Below are 17679 nucleotides of genomic sequence, written 5' to 3' on the forward strand. Positions count from 1 at the left end.
CTGGAGACATAGTTATGATTTTATTCCTTTGTGATTCTCAATGTTAGGCAGTGAAATCAAAGTGATGAATATTATACAGGCTGCTCATTAGAATGAAGGTCAATTTCCTTCTTGGATATTTTCTGATCTCCATTTTTATACGGTTGAGCTAAAGTTAGATAGCATCCTGGGTTTTAAAGTGATGATTATGTAAAACTCTTGCAATCTTGAAGCAGGTGAGACTAGAATATAGTAGATAGTTGTGGGACTAGAAATGGGATGGTTAGTCATGGGAAGAACAAATGAATGTAATTTTTCTATCTTATATAAATTTTGAAATTCTTTTCCAAATTATGGCACCATTGTGATAGGCTCTACTCAGTACATCTCTCTACTTTGTGAATAAATACAGTACATGTAAATGAGTGTTGATTACAATTCTCATCTCCCTCTTCCTATCTCTGATCATTCATAATAATGCAAGATACATTACATAGGACCATAACGTTTTGGGAGGAAAAGAACTCCATCATCATCATCATCGTCATCATCTTCTATAGGCATAAATGTTCAATTAAAGAAGTGTGTGGTTTATTCTCTCAATATCGTCTTTCTGTGTCTCGCTTCCCTTTACCTCTTGGTTGAGGCCATTGCCATTCCCTTTTGCTTCTCCTCATCCCCAAGCTGGCCCTGCACTCTGCTTAGTCACATCTTCCTGGACTCCTCTTCATCCCTCCCATTTCGCCATAAGAAATATTGACTCTTGGCCCCAGGACCTCCGGTCCCTAGTTTGCTTTTGCCCTATTTTTAACTCTCTAACTCCTTTGCAATCTGGCTTCCTTTCTGGTCTCTCTTGAGGATCTTTACGACCCCTCACTGCTGAGTAGGAAGGAGAGTTTTTAGTTCATCCCCCTCCCTCCTGGTCCCCTTCCCTCTCCTGCTCCTCCTCCCCCTCCTTCCTCTGTCTCCGTCTCTGTCTCTCTCTGATATTCCCACATGAATTCATTTGTTACATTTAAAATAGTACATTTACACCAGGAGAGGCCCTATGACAGAGGAAAGCTAAGCTGGGGATGGGTTGGGCAATGGAGTGACATTATAAAATCAGAATTAGAGAATGAGCCTTTAATGTAACAAGAAGTATGAATAAAAATTCTGGAATATTTTGAACAATAGGAGGAATATCCAAGGTGGTAAAAAGTAGGGAGACAGAGGAAGAGGTAAAGGAAGGATTATCTAGAAGGTAAGAACCAAAGCAAGTGTGATTGAGATGTGGAGAGCAGCTCTTCATGGCTAGGTGACTCCATTCATGTTGGTAAGTGCCACTGAGTCACTTCTGACCTTCAGTGACCAGACACACAACAGAGCAAGTGCTGCCCCATCTGTCTGATTGTTCCTCAGCTTGATTCCATTGTTGCAACCACCGTGTCAATCCATGTTATTGAGGCCCTTCCTCTTTTTACCAAGTGGAGTGTCTGCCCCCCTACTTTACCAACCCTGACGTCCTTCTCCAGGGACTGGTCTCTCCTGACATGTCCAAAGTAAGACTTCTTACCATCGTTCCCTCTAAGGAGCACTGTGATCCTACTTCTTCTAAATACAGATTTTTTTTGGTCTTTTTGGGAGTCTGTGGTTCTTTCAATATTCTTCTCCAGCATCACAATTCAAAAATGCACCCATTCTTCTTCAGTCTTCTTTATTCAATGTCCCACTTTCACATGTGTGTAAGACACACCTTAGTCCTCAAAATAACATCCTTGTTTTTCAACTCTTTAAAGAGGTCTTCTGCAGCAGATGGACCCCATGCAATGTGTCTTTTGATCTCTTAACTGCTGCTTCATGAGCATTGATTGTAAATCCAAGACAGATGACATCCTTTAACAGCTTCAATCTTTTCTTCAGTTATCACGATGTTACCTGCTGGTCCAGTTGTGAGGAATTTGACCATCTCCACATGGAATTGCAATTTGTACTGAAGGTTTCATCCTTGGTCTTTATCAACAAGTGTTTCAAGCCCGCCTCACTTTCAGCAGGCAAGGTCGTGTGATCTGCATATGACAGGTTGGTCATAAGTTTTCCTCCAAACCTGATGCCACTTCTTCTTTGTATAATCCATATTCCCTGATGATTTTCTCAGTATACAGACTGAATAAGTATGGTGAGAGAATACAACCCTGATATATACATTCATAATGACCCTATAAACCATCGAGTTTATTCTGATGCAGAATAACCCTATAGGTCAGAGTAGAACTGGGTCTTTTGATTTCTGAAAATTTAAATCTTTAAAGGAATAGACAGTTTCATCTTTCTCCCTCAGAGCTACTGATAGCTTGAGACTATGTGGTTAATAACCCAATTCATAGTCGACAATGCTACCAGGGCTCCTTAGGGCAGAGTAAAAATGCCTGTTTCCAAAGATGAAAATCTTTATAGAAGCAGATTGGAACCACATCTTTCTCCCTGAGAGGGAGGGAGGGTTAGAACCATCAACCTTCTGGTTAGTAACTGAAAGCCTACTCACTGAGACATTTTGATTAGAGCTCTCTGGCCAAACAAAGATTCAGATTCCTTTCACATCTTCTCTATCTTCAAACCATCACTTATGAGATTTTCATCTAGGCTCTCCTGCCTCAACTCAACCAAAGGAGTATGAATTGGGAAAATTATTCATGAGGCGTTTTCATGGGTCAGGTCTAAAGATGGAGCACGTTTCTTGTACCCACATTTCATTGACACTGCAAGAACACTGGACATGTGCCCAGAAATGAAAGGAAATGGTTTTCTTGAACAGCTAGTGAATCTTGGATACCCACTTTAGGATGAGTAGAGTGATAATGTATATGCTGTTAAAAATGAGCAGCTTATCAGGCTTTACGTTTGTCCCATGGCCACACAAGCACAGGAAAATCAAGTGACAAAGGGTGATGGAATTCTTCTCTGAAATTAGCCTATTAAGCACATTGGTATCTTCCCAAAATGGAGGCATCCCAACCTGTGCTGCTTTAAATCTTGGTGCAAAGCAGCATTTCAACTTTTGATATTTTCTCTACTACACCACCACTGGTGGTGCAGTCATTATGCCTTGGGCTATAATCCACAAGGTGCAAAGTTCAAAACCACTAGCCCCTCTCTCCCCCCAGAGAAAGGCAGGATGTTCTACTCCAGTAAAGAGTTACAGTCTCATAAAGCCACAGGGCCAGTTCTGCCCTGTCCTGTAGGGTCACTATGAGTCATCATTGACTAGAGGCAGTGAGTTTTGATTTACCATGCCACTGTGTACTACAGTGTACACAATATGCCATTCTCTCTGCATTTTTACTCCCTCCACGCAAAAAGCACAGGAAAAGAAATACAACTTTCAACTTTAAAAAAAAATCATTTCACTGGGGGCTCTTACAGCTCTTGTGACATTCCATACATCAATATTATCAAGCATATTTGTACATATGTTGCCATCATCATTTCTAAAACATTTCCCACTTGAGCCTTTGGTATAAGCTCCGCTTTTTTTCCCTCCCTCCCCCACACTCACCCTCGTGAATCCTTGATCAATTATGTATTGCTATTATTGTTTCATATCTTACACAGTTCGTTGTCGCCCTTCACCCACATTTCTGTTATTTGTCCCCTTCAGGGAGGAGGGCTATATATGCAACCTTGTGTTGGGTTCCCCCTATCTCTCCCTACCCACTTCCCAAACATCTCCTCCCCTCATGATATCACTACTCCCACTATGGTTCCTGAGGGGTTTATCTGTCTTGAAATCCAGTTGTCAAGAGCTCTTATCTGTACTAATGTGTGTTCTCTGGTCTAGCCAGATTTGTAAGGTAGAGCTGGGTCATGGTATTGGGGGTGTGGGGGGCTAGCATTCAGGATCTAGAGGAATGATGTGTGTTTCATTAGTGCTTTACTGCACCTTGGTTGAATAATCCCTTCCTTATAACCCTTCTCTGGGGGGATATCCAATCTTCTACAGATGGGTTTTGGGTCTCCATTCCAAACCTCTCTGTTCCCATCAGTACAGTTGTTTGTTTTGGGTCTTTTGATACCTGATACCTGATCCCATTGACACCTCGTGATCACACAGGCTGGTGTGCTTCTTCCATGTGGGCTTATTTGCTTCCCTGCTGGATGACTGCTTGTTTAACTTCAAGCCTTTCTGATCCCAGACGCTATATCTTTTGATAGCTAGGCACCATGGTGACAGTATTTATTGCAAGTGGTATACGTGTGTTTTTAGATGAGCAATTGACTAGCATGCCCTACACAGAGAAGGTATTAAGATATTCGTTGAATATATTAAGATTGAGATCAATGTCTTTCTTTCATTGGCTAGTAAATGGATTTAGAGAATTTAGTTTTATGTATTTTTAAATACAATATAATTCATATACAAAGATCTTTACATAATCAAGTATATGATTTTTACATGATCAAATTCATCTGTTGTATTAAAGCTAATCTTTCTTAACATTAGAATAGAATAGAATGTTGGTGAAAGGAAAGAATATAGAGAGGGGAGCTCATTGACAATGCTTACACATTCTACAAAAGGCATTTGGGGGGTTAATTATTCATTCAATGCATCTTTATAGGGATCCCATAAAGAACGAGGAGCTATCAAATGTCATCCGGTCTATTTCATCCTGACAAGACACACTATGAGTCAGAGTAGACCTGACTGCGTTTTACAAAATGTTAATGGGTGTGATCTTTCCAAAGGAGATTGTTAGGCTTACTCTATGATGCCCCTGGGTACATTTGAACCACCAAACTTTACCGGGAGTACCCTAGTGTGTAACCATTTGCACCACCCAAGGACTCATAGGGAGCCTGATGCCGACTTCTGCTGCATTGATTTCAATTCATAACTACCCTGTACACAGAAGAGTTGAACTGCTTCCTAGGGGCTCTAAGGCTATAAATTTGTAAATCATATTGAAGCAGCCTCAGCAGCTGGTGGGTTTGAACCACTGGCTTTGTGATTAGCAGCCCAAAGCTTAACCCAATGTACCACTCAGAGCCCTTGAGGCTCCTGCATGGCCTGCTGATTCTAAGTGTGAGCTGCAGCAGTTAGTCATTAGCAGGTGAAGTTGTTGGTAGGGACCATCCAGTCGGTTCCAACCCACAGGTCTCTAGAGCAGCGATTCTCAACCCGTGGGTCGTGACCCCTTTGGGGGTTGAACAACCCTTTCACAAGTGTCGCCCGATTCATAACAGTAGCAAAATGACAGTTATGAAGAGCAACGAACATAATTTTATGGCTGGGGGATCACCACAACATGAGCAACTGTATTAAAAGGTCACGGAATTAGAAAAGTTGAGAACAAGTGATCTAGATACAATATAAGGAAACACTGCCCAGTCCTGAGCCACTTGTAACTGGTTAAAATGCATCATTTCTGATCCTACTCCTAGAGCTTGGATTAGAACATTTCTAACAAGATTCCCAGGTGATTTGTATGCACATTAAAGTTTGAAAGCACCGCTATATGAAACTTTTCACATCAATAACCACCCCTCAAATAGCACTAGGCAATTAGACATATGCTGTAAAGCAGTAATTCTCAATTGGGGGCAATTTTGCCCACAGGAAACTTTGGTCAATGACTGGAAATCAGAATCTGATTACCCAATAAACAAGATAAACATGGCCTATTTGTGCTTTCTTATTAATCTGTAGTGAGCAATTTCACATTTTTTCCACATCAGATTCTGCTTGGAGTTGTGGCTGACATCATTCTCTTGGCCCACAGCACCTTCTTTCAGAACCAAAGCCAATTTTCAAGTTTGCAATCCCCGAACTAGATGGGATAGCAAGAAAGTAAGGTAAGCGTGCACTTGCTGGTGGCGATTTTCTAATCTGTAGTGAATAGTCCCCACATGAACTTGGCAAAAAGCATACACAACTGTTCACTACAGATTAGTAAGCAAAAGTGACCTGGTGCTTCCCTTGTTTATTGGGTAATCTGTACCCAGTGGAGACATTTCACAAGTCACCACTGCCATGCCGCTATTGGCATCCAATGGGTACAGACAGGAGGTGCTCTTTCACTTCCTCTAGTGCACAGGACAATTCTTCACAACTAGAAAGGATCCTGCCCCGGGTGGAGAGTACCATTGGTGAGCCCTGCTGCTGGATTGGTTCTCAAACTTCAGTGGTATCAAAATTACCTGAGGGCTTCTTAACACATCGATGGCTATGTTAGTCTGGGTAGAGTAGAGAAAGAAATACATAGACACTCATATGTGTATAAGAAAGAGCTTTATATACAAGAGCAATTGAATATTGAGAAAACATCCCAGCCTAGTCCAGATCAAGTCCATAAATCTGGTATTAGCCCATATGTCTGATACCAATCTCTAAATTCCTCTTCAGACTCATGAAACACATGCAATGATGCCGAATGCAGGAAGATCGCAGGTCAATGGGTGGAACGCTGTGGCTCCAGTGGCGGTAGACGCATCTCAGCACTGGCAGGGGTCTCCACGTGGCTCCTTCAGCTCCATGGCTCTAGCGTAGCTCCATGTGTCTTATCAGCTGCAATGTCTTCCATGGAGTGAGCCTGTATCCAACCTCAAGCGAGCTATTTATCTCTTTTGTGCCTCCAAATGAGATCGTCAAACTGTGACCTGATTGATAGGCTAAACTCCACCCTTTCAATCTTAATCCTCTCAAATTGACAACAGATTATGTAACTACCACAATGGCTGAGCCCCACCCCACAGGATTTCTGATTCAAGTCTGGGCTGGGACCTAAGAATTCGACTTTGTAAAACCTGGAGAACACAGGTAGAAAGTGACAGGAGATGCCACTGGACCCACTGTGGCCTCCTAGAAATTACTGGTGCCCCTGTTGCCTTGACCTTCATGTTGACCTGGAGCTTCCCAAGTTAAAGAGAACCCAAGGTATTTTGATGTAAGGGTTGACAGGGGGAGCTGGGCAGCAAACTCATTTTAAGAGTTGCTTGAGAAGGGAGGCAGGGGTGGGGGGAGGCTGCAAGCAGAGATGATACAGTGCCCCCATTGTCATGTACAGATGATACCAGATGGCAGCTAAATTCAGAGTCCAGACTGCCTGAGGGGCTTGCTAATTACAAGAGCCTTCAGCTGCAGGAAACACCCTAATCACCCCAATGGCAGCTGGGCAGCCCCAGGGAAGGCTGGGTTGCCAGTAGAAATTTTTGTTTGGTATAAAGTGGGACTTGAAGGGTAAAAATAACAAGTTCAGTTGAGACCATAATGAACAGAGACAGAGAGAATGAGAGAGGGAGGGAAGAGAGAGAGAGAGAAATTATTAGGGGGGGGGTCAGGGAGTGATCAAGGGGCACAGGTAGTTTCAGTGCCACGTAAATGCAATTAGACGGGAATCAATAAAGAAAGCAGCTGAAACCCAGACTGAGTCCCCAGGGAGCTCGCTGTCCCAGGCCTCCCTCCGAGCTCTGCATGATGGTAGACTTTTCCACAAAGCCTCTCCTGTGGCCTGTGCCGCTGCTATTCACCACCCCCTCGCTGGGCTCCACCGCGTGTGAGCGCTTTCAAAAAAAGAAGGCGAGTGCAGCCTCTGCAGAAGAAGGCCGATATGGTCTGCTTTGTTTGATCACCTAACTGCCTTTCTTCGTTTGGCAAGCAGCACTGAGATAATTTCGTTCTACAGGCAGCATTTAGCAAAACCCCAGGACTGGGTGTGAGGGAAAAACAGCAGGGAGGGGAAGAACTACCCAAGCAGCTGTTTCTGGGCTAACCCCCAAGTCCAGGGACGGGAGCCAAGTTCACAGTATTCTCCTATGCTGGAAATTTGGACAAAATCTCTTGTAAACTGAGAGACAGAGAAGTGTGTGTGTGTGTGTGTGTGTGTGAATATATACGTCTTAATGTAGTGGGATGGGGTGCTCAAAATAGATTCTCTTCTTTCAAAATCTGATTTTACAGTGAAAATCATAGTAAGCCTAAAATCCCAAGTATGCTCACATTTCCAAACCACTTCGGGTGATTTTTGTACCCCTCTGCTGTACCCTGTCATTTCGAGAAGGGTGGAAGGCACACAGTCCATTTCTGGAGAGAAAACAGTTATTAATAGTTCTTCCCAAACACACATTTTCTTTATTTTTTCCTCTCTCTGGCCCTTTCATCACATGTCCATTGGGGGCATCTGACAGCCCCATTTGCCTGGCCCTCTCCCACTGCCATTTTTCTCCTTCCCTGCAAATCCCCCAAGATCTGGCCACACCATAGGAGGGGTTGTGTAGAGCCCAGTTTATCCTAGGACTTCTCTGCAGGCCCCCTTCCATGCTGCCTGTACACTTCACAAATTAGACTCTAACCATCACTCACTATTCTCTAGCTACGGTGAAGCAGGGATCTCCTAACTAAAATCAGCTAGTTTCTTACCTCGCTGAAAGTCTCTTCTCCCAATGTTAGAGGGGGAAATGACAGAAGTCACCCATCCTACTAGAACTCAATCTTGGGGTACACCCCTTCATGGCTTCCTGCCTGCCTCTTTCATCCCAAATGTAGACCCACTGAGAATGATTTTACTTAGTGTTATATGAGTACTGTGATGGGGCAGTTAGATTATTTTCTTTCAACCTGAAGATGTATAGGTGCCCTGGTGCCATACTGGTTACTCATTGTGCTATGAGCCTCAAGGGCTGCAGTCCAAAACCACCAGTCACTCCTTAGAAGAAAGAAGGGTCTTTCTGCATCCATAAGTGGTTACAGTCTCAGACGCTTGCAGGGGCAATTCACTGTGAGTCGACGTCAACTTGATGGCAGTGAGTTTGAGTTGAGTTTTGAAGATGTATGAACGTGTAGAGGCAGAATCCAACCTATCTTACCAGGTCACAGCCTGATGATGCCTCCTTGGCAGTGTGGCCCTCTTATAAGCTGGGGGAAACTGGGAACCTCCTTCTGTCTCTGCCACTTTGCCTTCCTGCTTGCTGGAACTCTGCTGCTGACACTAAGAACTGCCAATACCCAGATATGTTTCCATTGACTTTAGACCCTCACATCTTTGTAATCACCAGCCTGTGATCCCCCTGCCTCCTTGGTCATCACTCTGCATCACTGGCCTGTAGCAATGTGAGTCTGAAAAGAGGCTTAAGGCCTAGCATAAGATTTATGGACTGCAGTTGAACTGGGCTAGAATGCCTTCTTGGCATATAATTACTTCTTGATATAAAGGACATTGTTATACATAGATGAGTGACTAACTAGAGTTATTCCTGCCTATTGCATGTGGCTATGGGAATTTCAAATATGTAATTTTTAGATGGAGACAAGAAGTAACACTTTAACCAATTTTTGCTCACATAGACCCAGTAACCCAGTTGCTACCATATTGATTTTTGTCTCTGTAAACTCATGTCTGGTAAACTAGGCCTGTGCTCAATATAGTTTTCAGTGTCTGATTTTTCAAAATTAAGTCACCAGGTCATTCTTCCAAAGTGTTTCTGCATAAATTTGAACCATCAGACTTCCAGGTAGCAGTCAAGCATGTTCAATGTTTGCACCACACAAGCACAAAAGTACTCCTTGATTTATCTGTGCCCAGATCTTCTTTGGGAGCAAACTTTCTTACATAGAGATCATAAATTTGTCAGCCTCTAATGAAGAAAGCAACATCAAATGCTCACACCAAGCTGTCATGCTAATGCTCTGGGAAGATTTCTACGGAGGTTCCATGGCTCACAAGGCGGGTGGGAGAATGAGGGCAGCACTGGGTGATACTGCCAGAGAGGTGACACCAAATGGCTGTCTGCAAAATGGTGTGCAGTGTTTCAGCGGCCTTTTTGTTTTTGTTTGTTTGTTTGTTTTTAATCGTTTTATTAGGTGCTCATACAACTCTTATCACAATCCACACATACATCAATTGTGTAAAGCACATTAGTACATTCATTGCCCTCATCATTCTCAAAACATTTGCTCTCCACTTAAGCCCCTGGCATCAGGTCCAAATTTTTTTCCCTCCCTCCCCACTCTCCTCTCCCTCATGAATGCTTGACAATTTGTAAATTATCACTTGGTCATATCTTGCCCTGTCCAACATCTCCCTTCACCCACTTTTCTGTTGTCTGTCCCCCAGGGAGGAGGTCACATGTAGATCCTTGTAATTGGTTCCCCCTTTCCAACCTACTCTTGCTCTAATGTATTTTGTGAACTTTCTCATTTGCTCCAGTCAGAGCTGTCGTCCTAGTCCAATGGCACTTAGCATCACATGGTTTCATGTGTACACACTACAAGCAGACTCTGTGATTTCTACTGTTGCCTGTGTTTTTTGTAGTGGCTGATTCTGACAAGTCTTCTGGTGTTTCAGCTACAAAATTGGATATTGTGGGAATTAGTATTTGTGAACTTATATCAGTAACTTTTTTTCATAAGGAAGGAGTCAAAAAACCAAAAACAAATGCACTGTGCCGTTGAATCAAGACTGACTCCTAGTGACTCTAGAACACAGAGTGGAGCCGACACTGTAGGTTTCTAAGACTCTCTCTTTAGGAGGATAGAACCCTCTTCTTTCTCCCTAGGAGCAGCTGGTGGTTTTGAACTGTAGACCTTGAGATTAGCAGCCCAACAAATAACCTCTATGCCACCAAGGCTCTTCATGAAGGAATAGTTAAAGGAAAAGAAGAATGACGGATGGGAATGACAATGCACAAATAGCATCAGTACAAAACACATTACTAAGGAATCGGGTACAGAAGGAGACAAAGGAAGTCGTCACCATGAGTTAGCACAGTAGCGGACATCAACCCTAGGGACCCCGATGTTCTGTGTGCCAACACATTCTGTGTATTGGCCATTGTTTTTCCTGATTATCCCAGGGATACCAAAAGAGCATCCACCTCCTTTGTCACATGTGGGTGCAATGAACAGATGTGCAAGCATTTGAGGGAAAAAACGAGTCACACAGTTGCCTCTGGTACCAAATTCTGGTCACTTTTGACATTTTAGTAATATGAGTATAAGAAACCTGGTTATGTATTGGTTACACATTGGGCTGCTAACTGCAAGGTCAGCAGTTTGAAACCACCAGCAGCTCCTCAGGCAAAAGATGGGACTTTCTACTCCCGTAAAGAAACTCACAGAGCCAGTCTATCCTGTCCTATAGAGTTACCATGAGTCGTCATCGACTCAATGGCAGTGAACAATATGAATATACTCATATTTTCAGAACTGACAAACAATGTAGCTAAGGCATTCCGCTAAGGTACAACCAATAAAGTGTAACTTTGAGGCTACGCATATATTTCCACGGAAATCTAGAACTCAGATTTCACCTTGTCTTATAGTTCTGGAGATCCTGTAAATCCTCATTTCCTTTTTAAAAGATGCTCGATTACCTACAGTTAGTATAATGTGCCCTGGCATGAGATCTTGATTATTGAAGGGTTGTATTATGAAGTCATCATTCTATATATCTTTTGTCTCTCTACTTAATATGTCATATCAACTCCCTCTAGTTAGGGGGAAAACTATGTTGAGTTACACTGAGTTCCAGAATGACGGAAGAAGCCAACAAGGACTTATTAACCAGTGCCCAGCCAGGTTTAATGTTCTGAGATTTATTGTGGTTAAATAATGTTCGGGCATATGGTTACTTTTTTCCCTAGAGTAAAATATAGAAATCATTTTACAGTGATTCAAAACCTTTGTTCTATTGATTCCCTAGAAACCAAAAAAATTCTTCCAGAAGGCTAATAGGCATAACTATCTCTGAGCAAGAAGAGAAACTTGCTTTAGAAATCATGAATGAAGAAAGGGGATTTATTGGAAGCACTCGTGCTTCAATACTGACTGGTAATCATCTACAGCCTTTAAGAATTCTGAACAGTATCATGATACACAACAGTAATGAAAAATATTTTTATAAGGCAAAATGGGATAAAATAGTAACTCAACCAGATGTTAAATTCTCTTGCCCTTGTGGATCCGAAGCTTTCTTATAACCCATATCCCTGAGTGTAATTAATATTTGAGTGTATATGCATAAGTATAATTGACCTTCACAAATGGAATAATTTTGATCACTTTCAATTGGGTAGCAAACATGAGACATAATATTAGAAGTCCTATATTGCCCATTAAAATGTTAAGAACAAAAGATAAGAAAGAAAACATACATTTTAATTTGATTCTTCCCAAAATGGCTATAATGGGTTTCCTCCTAATCCCTCAGGGGCCTCTTCAAACCTTCCCATATCTAGAAAGTCACACGACCCCAATCTCATTGCTTTTCACAGCTCTCCCTTTTCCTGTTCTTTGTCTGGGCGCTTTATCTGGGACATTTGGCATTTAACTCGCATAGAGAAGGACAGGGTGTCACAAGGAGACCAGACAGAAGAGGAAGGACAGCCTGGGTGCATCGGTGATGCCAGTCACCTCTCTGGAGAATCTTAGCCATCAATTCGGTCTGAGCCACTCGCCGGAGCCCCATTATCCTCAAGGTGCTTTGAATGCACACACGTAACACTTCCGAGCCTTGGTGAAGTGAGTACTGTTATGATTATCTTCATTGTAAATATAAGGAAATGGATCCACACAGAGATTAAATGCAGGCGAAGCAAGGGGCTGAGCAGCCCTGCTGGCACAGTGAGTGACCAGTTAGGCTGCTCACCACAAAGGCCTTCGCTGGAAGGCACCCATCGCTCCATGGGAGCAAGATGAGCCTTTCAACTTCCATGAAGGTGTCCGGTCTTGAAAACCCACCTTGCAGGTTCCACTCCACCCTGCAGCGTCACTATGTGTCACGCTTAACTCTGCGGCAGTGAGTTGGATTTTTAAATTTTTGCTTTAAGTAAGGTGTTGTGATTTCTGAAGCTGAGAAACAACAGGGATTTTGTTTGTTTGCTTTGTTTGGCTTTGCTTCACTGTCTTTAAATATAGGAAGAAAAAAATGGGAATGTAAGATAATAAATTACACGAGGAGATACAGAAAACAACCACCTCACAGTGCTTAAACTAAGACAACAGGGTTTTAAACTCACTTTAAGACTATCTGCCAAATAAAACCCAAACAGGTGATTTTTATCAGTACTCATTTTTCTCTTCATGATATAGTTCAAACAAGCCAATTACCTAGTTCCTGAAGAGCTATGGGGTCAGTTAACTTAGGTCAGTTCCAACATTTATAAAGTGAATATACTAATAAATAATCTCTGCCTGGGCTACCTCCCAGAGCTCCTGGGAAAAACAAATGAGATAAAGTGTATGGAGCTCTATGACCACAAATAATCCACGTCCTTTATTCTTTAGCTGTAAGAAGTCCCCCTTTCAGAATTTAAACAGAGCACTGTCTTGGTGTGATTTCTTAACTGTTGCCATTACAACAAACACTTACCTCATGGGAACATTCCAAGAAGAGATTTGACACATTGAACACAACTAACCAAACATCCGATAGCATCAAAAATATCACACATGAAGAAAGCAAAAAGTGGTTGAAAATTCAGTGGGGGTCGGGGGTGGGCAGGGTGGAAAGTGGCAATTAGAAGAGACTCTCAAACTTATTCCTGAATGTAACGTAGTTCAAGCAAATGGAAAAAATGACAAAGGAAGAGTGCTAGATAAAAAATGTCAAAGGGCAGCCCAAAAAGACAAAGTATGGTAATGAAATGTGCAAAGACCTGGCATAAGAAAGCCAAGTAGGAAGAACATGCTCAGCATATCTCAAGATCAAAGAAATGAAGACCAAAATGCCAAGCCTTGAGTTGCGATATGGAAATGTTCTATGGGCTGAAGATTGAATGATGAATAAGGCATCAAAGGACAACGGAAGGAAAACACTGAGTCACTCAACCAAAAAGGACTGGCCAACATTCAGCCATTGAAAGAGATGACCAAGAACCAATGATACTGAAGAAAGAAACCCAAGCTACAGTGAAGGCATTAGACCAAAACACGGCTCCAAGAATTGATGGAATTCAAATAGAAATGTTTCAACAAGCTGACGAAGCATAGGAAATACTCACTTGTCTATGCCAAGAAATTCACAAAATAGATACCTGGATAACTAACTGAAAGAGATCCATATTTTCTGGTCATTCCAAAGAAAAGTGTTCCCACCAAATGTGGATATTATTGAGCAATATTCATATCACATGCAGGAAAAAATTTTGCGGCATTTAATTCAACATGAGTTGCAGTGGTACATTTGGCATGGGACTGGCAGACACCCAAGCCAGATTCAGAAGAGGATGGGGAACAAGATATATCATGGCTGACATCAGATAGATCTTGGCTGAAAACGGAGAAAGAATACCAAGAAAATGTTCACTTGTGTTTTGTTGATTATGCAGACATTGGACTGTTTGGGTCTTCCCAAATTATGTATAACCTTGAGAAAGATAGAAACTCCAAAATGATCCATTGTGCTCAGGAGGAACCTGTACATGGACCAAGAGGCATGTGTGAAGAGAACAAGGGAATAATGCGTGGTTTAAAATCAGAAAAGGTGCATGTCAGGATTGTATCTTTTCACAAATTTTATTCAATTTGAATGCGGAACAAATACTTCATGAAGTTGGATTATCTGAAGAAGAGCTCAAAATCAGGATCGGAGGAAGGTTGATCTGATGCTCTTGCTTGTAGAGATTGAGCACTACAGCCTGATATATGGGTTATAACCCAATGTAAGGAAAATGAAAATCCTCATACCTGGACTAGTCGGTAAGCAGAGAAAAGAGTGAAGTTGTCCAAGAGTTCCATTTGCTTGGATTCACAATCAATACTCATGGAAGAAATAGTCAAGAAATTAAATGATATATTGCATTGGACAAATCTACTGTGCAAGACGAAGAACAACATTGTCACTTTGAGGACTAAAGTGGACCTGACCCAAGCCATGGTATTTTTATGCACCTCATATGTATGTGAACCCAAGCTAAACTCACTGGCATAAAGTCAATTCTGACTCACAGTGACCCTATAGAACAGAGCAGAACTGCCTCTGTGGCATTCCAAGACTGTAACTCTTTTAAAGAAGCAGAAAATCTTACTTTCTTTCATGGAGCACCTGGTGATTTTGAACTGCTGACCATACAGTTATTAAAACAACCCATAGCCACTATGCCACCAGGCCTTCTATGTATGTGAAACTTACAATAAATAAGGAAAACCAAAGAGTTGATGCATTTGAATTATGGTGCAGGCAAAGAATACTGACAGTACCGTGGACTGCCAGAAGAACAAACAAATCTACTTTGGAAGAAGTTCAACCAGAAATGTCTTCGCAGGTACTTTGAACATGTTGTCAGGAGAGAACATTGTGATTAGTAAAGTAGAGGACCAATGGAAAAGAGGAATACCAGCAAGAAGATGGGTGGATACATTGGCTGCAACCCTGATATGATAGGCTGGGTTGACTAGAGAAACAAATCCAGAGATACTCCTATATGTGTAAGGAAAAGCTTTATATCAAGAAGTAATTATATATCAAGAAAGGATCCCAGCCCAGTCTGACTCAAGTCCGTAAATCCAATAATAGTCCATCTGTTTCTCTTCAGACACAGTCCCATGCAATGATGCAGAATCCAGGAAGATCACAGGTTCGTGGATGCAAAGTCTTGTGGATCCAAAGTTGGTGGGAAATATGGCAGGTCGTTGACACCTCTCCTGGTCAGCAGACAGGAAGGTGTGTTAATTCATCTCATCGAAGGTCTTACACTTTTTGACTGATCCTCTAAGTACAGTGTGCTTCTCTAGGGACTAGCCCTGCTCTTAACATCTCCAAATTACAGGAGATGGTGTCTCCCCAGACTTGCTGCTAAGAAGCATTCTGGCTGTTCTACCAACACAATTTTTGTCCATTCTTCGCCAACATCATAATACAAATACATCAATTCTTCTTTGGTCTTCCTTATCAATTGTCCAGAATTTACATGTATATGAGGGAATTGGAAATATTATGGCTTGGGTCAAATGTACCTTAGTCTTCAAAGTGACTAAGCAAAAAGTATCTTGCGGATTTTCATGATGTCATATGTCATTTAATTTCTTGACCTCTACTTTCATGGGCATTGAATGTAAATCCAAGTAACATGAAATCCTTGGCAACTTCAATCTTTTCTCCATTTATCATAATGTTTCTTTTTGATCTGTGAGCATATATATATATATTTCATGTGCCCTAGGCATGAAGCAGCTCTGGCCATGATCTAGGCATCAAGCTAGGATGAACAAAGGGCTGCCAGTCTGCTCTGCCCCGGACTGAGATAAGAGCACCACCACCAATCAGGTGTCTCTTTGCCCATAGCCAGAGGTTAAATATATATATTTTGTAATGTTGAGGTGTAGTCTATACAGAAGACTATAGCCTTTGATCTTCATCAGTAAGTTTGGGTCATTTGGCCTTTATCAAAAAGATTGTGCCATTAGTGCATCTTTCTCCAATTCAAATATTGCATTCTTTTTCAAATAATTCAGAATCTTACATGATTTGCCCATGTACAGATTGAATCTGACAAATGATACAACCTTGATGCACACACCTTTCCTGACTTTAAACTAGGCAGTAGCCCCTAATTCTGTTTCAATGATCTATGTACAGAATTCTCATAAGTACAATTAAGTGCCCTGGAATTTTGATTCTTTGCTATATTATCCATGGTTTATTATAGCCTACATAGTTGAATGCTTCTACATAATCAATCAAACAAACATTCATAAACACCTGTATGGTATTCTCTGCTTTTAGACAAAATATATCTGACATCATCCAAGGTATCCCTTAATCCTTATTGACTTCTGAATCTGCCTTGAATTTCTGGCAGTTTCCTGTTCCCCTGCAACCATTTCTGAAATATTTTCAGCAAAAATTTACCTACAGGTAATATTAATGATATTTTCAATAATTCCCACGCTCTACTGATGAAGATCAAGCTTTATAGCCTTACATGTGTATTGCAACTTAATGAAAAGATATTAAAAAATCCTCACAACTGGACCAAGAGTAAACATTATGATAAGCTGAGAAAAAATGAAAGTTGCCAATGATTTCGCCTTATTTGGATCCACAATCATTTGTCCTGGAATCAGCAGTCAAGAGATGAAATGAGGTCTTGCATTGAGTAAATCTGGTGCACAAGACCGCTTCAACGTACTGAGGAGCAGCGATGTCACTTTGAGGACTCAGGGGCACCTGACCTCAGCCATAATATATTAATTACCTCATATGCATGTGAATGGTGGCATTGAAGAAGGAAACTGGAAGAATCAGCATATTTGGGTTACAGTGCTGGCGACGAATATCGTTAGGAACTGCGGACTGACAGAAGAACAAACAAATCTGTTTGGGAAGGCATTCAACTAGAATGGTCCTTTGACACAGGATGCCAAGATTTCATCATTTGTACTTTAGGCTTGCTATCGGGAGGGACCAGGCCCAGGAGAAGGACTTTATGCTTGGTAAAGTGGAAAAGCAGCAAAATCCTGCAAGACCCTTGACAAGATGGAATGATATAGTGGCTGCAACATTGGGCTCATGCATAATAATTTTGAGGCTATACAGGCCGGGCAGTGTTTACATTGGTTATGCATAGGGGCAATATGAGTCGGAATTGATGTGAAAGCACCTGACAACAACTGATAACATGGTATTTCTTTTCCCATCCTTTTACTTTAACCTATTGTATCTTGGAACCCAGAGCATGTCTTTTATAGTGTGCATGTGGATCAAGAGAGTTTATTTCTTTTTAACT

General features: G+C 41.7%; 1 non-coding gene across 1 annotated transcript; it reads right to left on the reverse strand.

Annotated features, from left to right (window-relative positions):
• Positions 1 to 16100: 16100 nt before the first annotated feature.
• On the reverse strand, positions 16101 to 16244 carry LOC115868491. Its single transcript, XR_004045624.1, has one exon. It is a non-coding gene; the product is annotated as a small nucleolar RNA SNORA48 (small nucleolar RNA).
• Between the last annotated feature and the right edge of the window lie 1435 nt (positions 16245 to 17679).

Source organism: Echinops telfairi, unplaced genomic scaffold (assembly GCF_000313985.2).
Source record: "Echinops telfairi isolate 266 unplaced genomic scaffold, ASM31398v2 ScPeMD7_11;HRSCAF=52, whole genome shotgun sequence".
Taxonomy (NCBI): domain Eukaryota; kingdom Metazoa; phylum Chordata; class Mammalia; order Afrosoricida; family Tenrecidae; genus Echinops; species Echinops telfairi.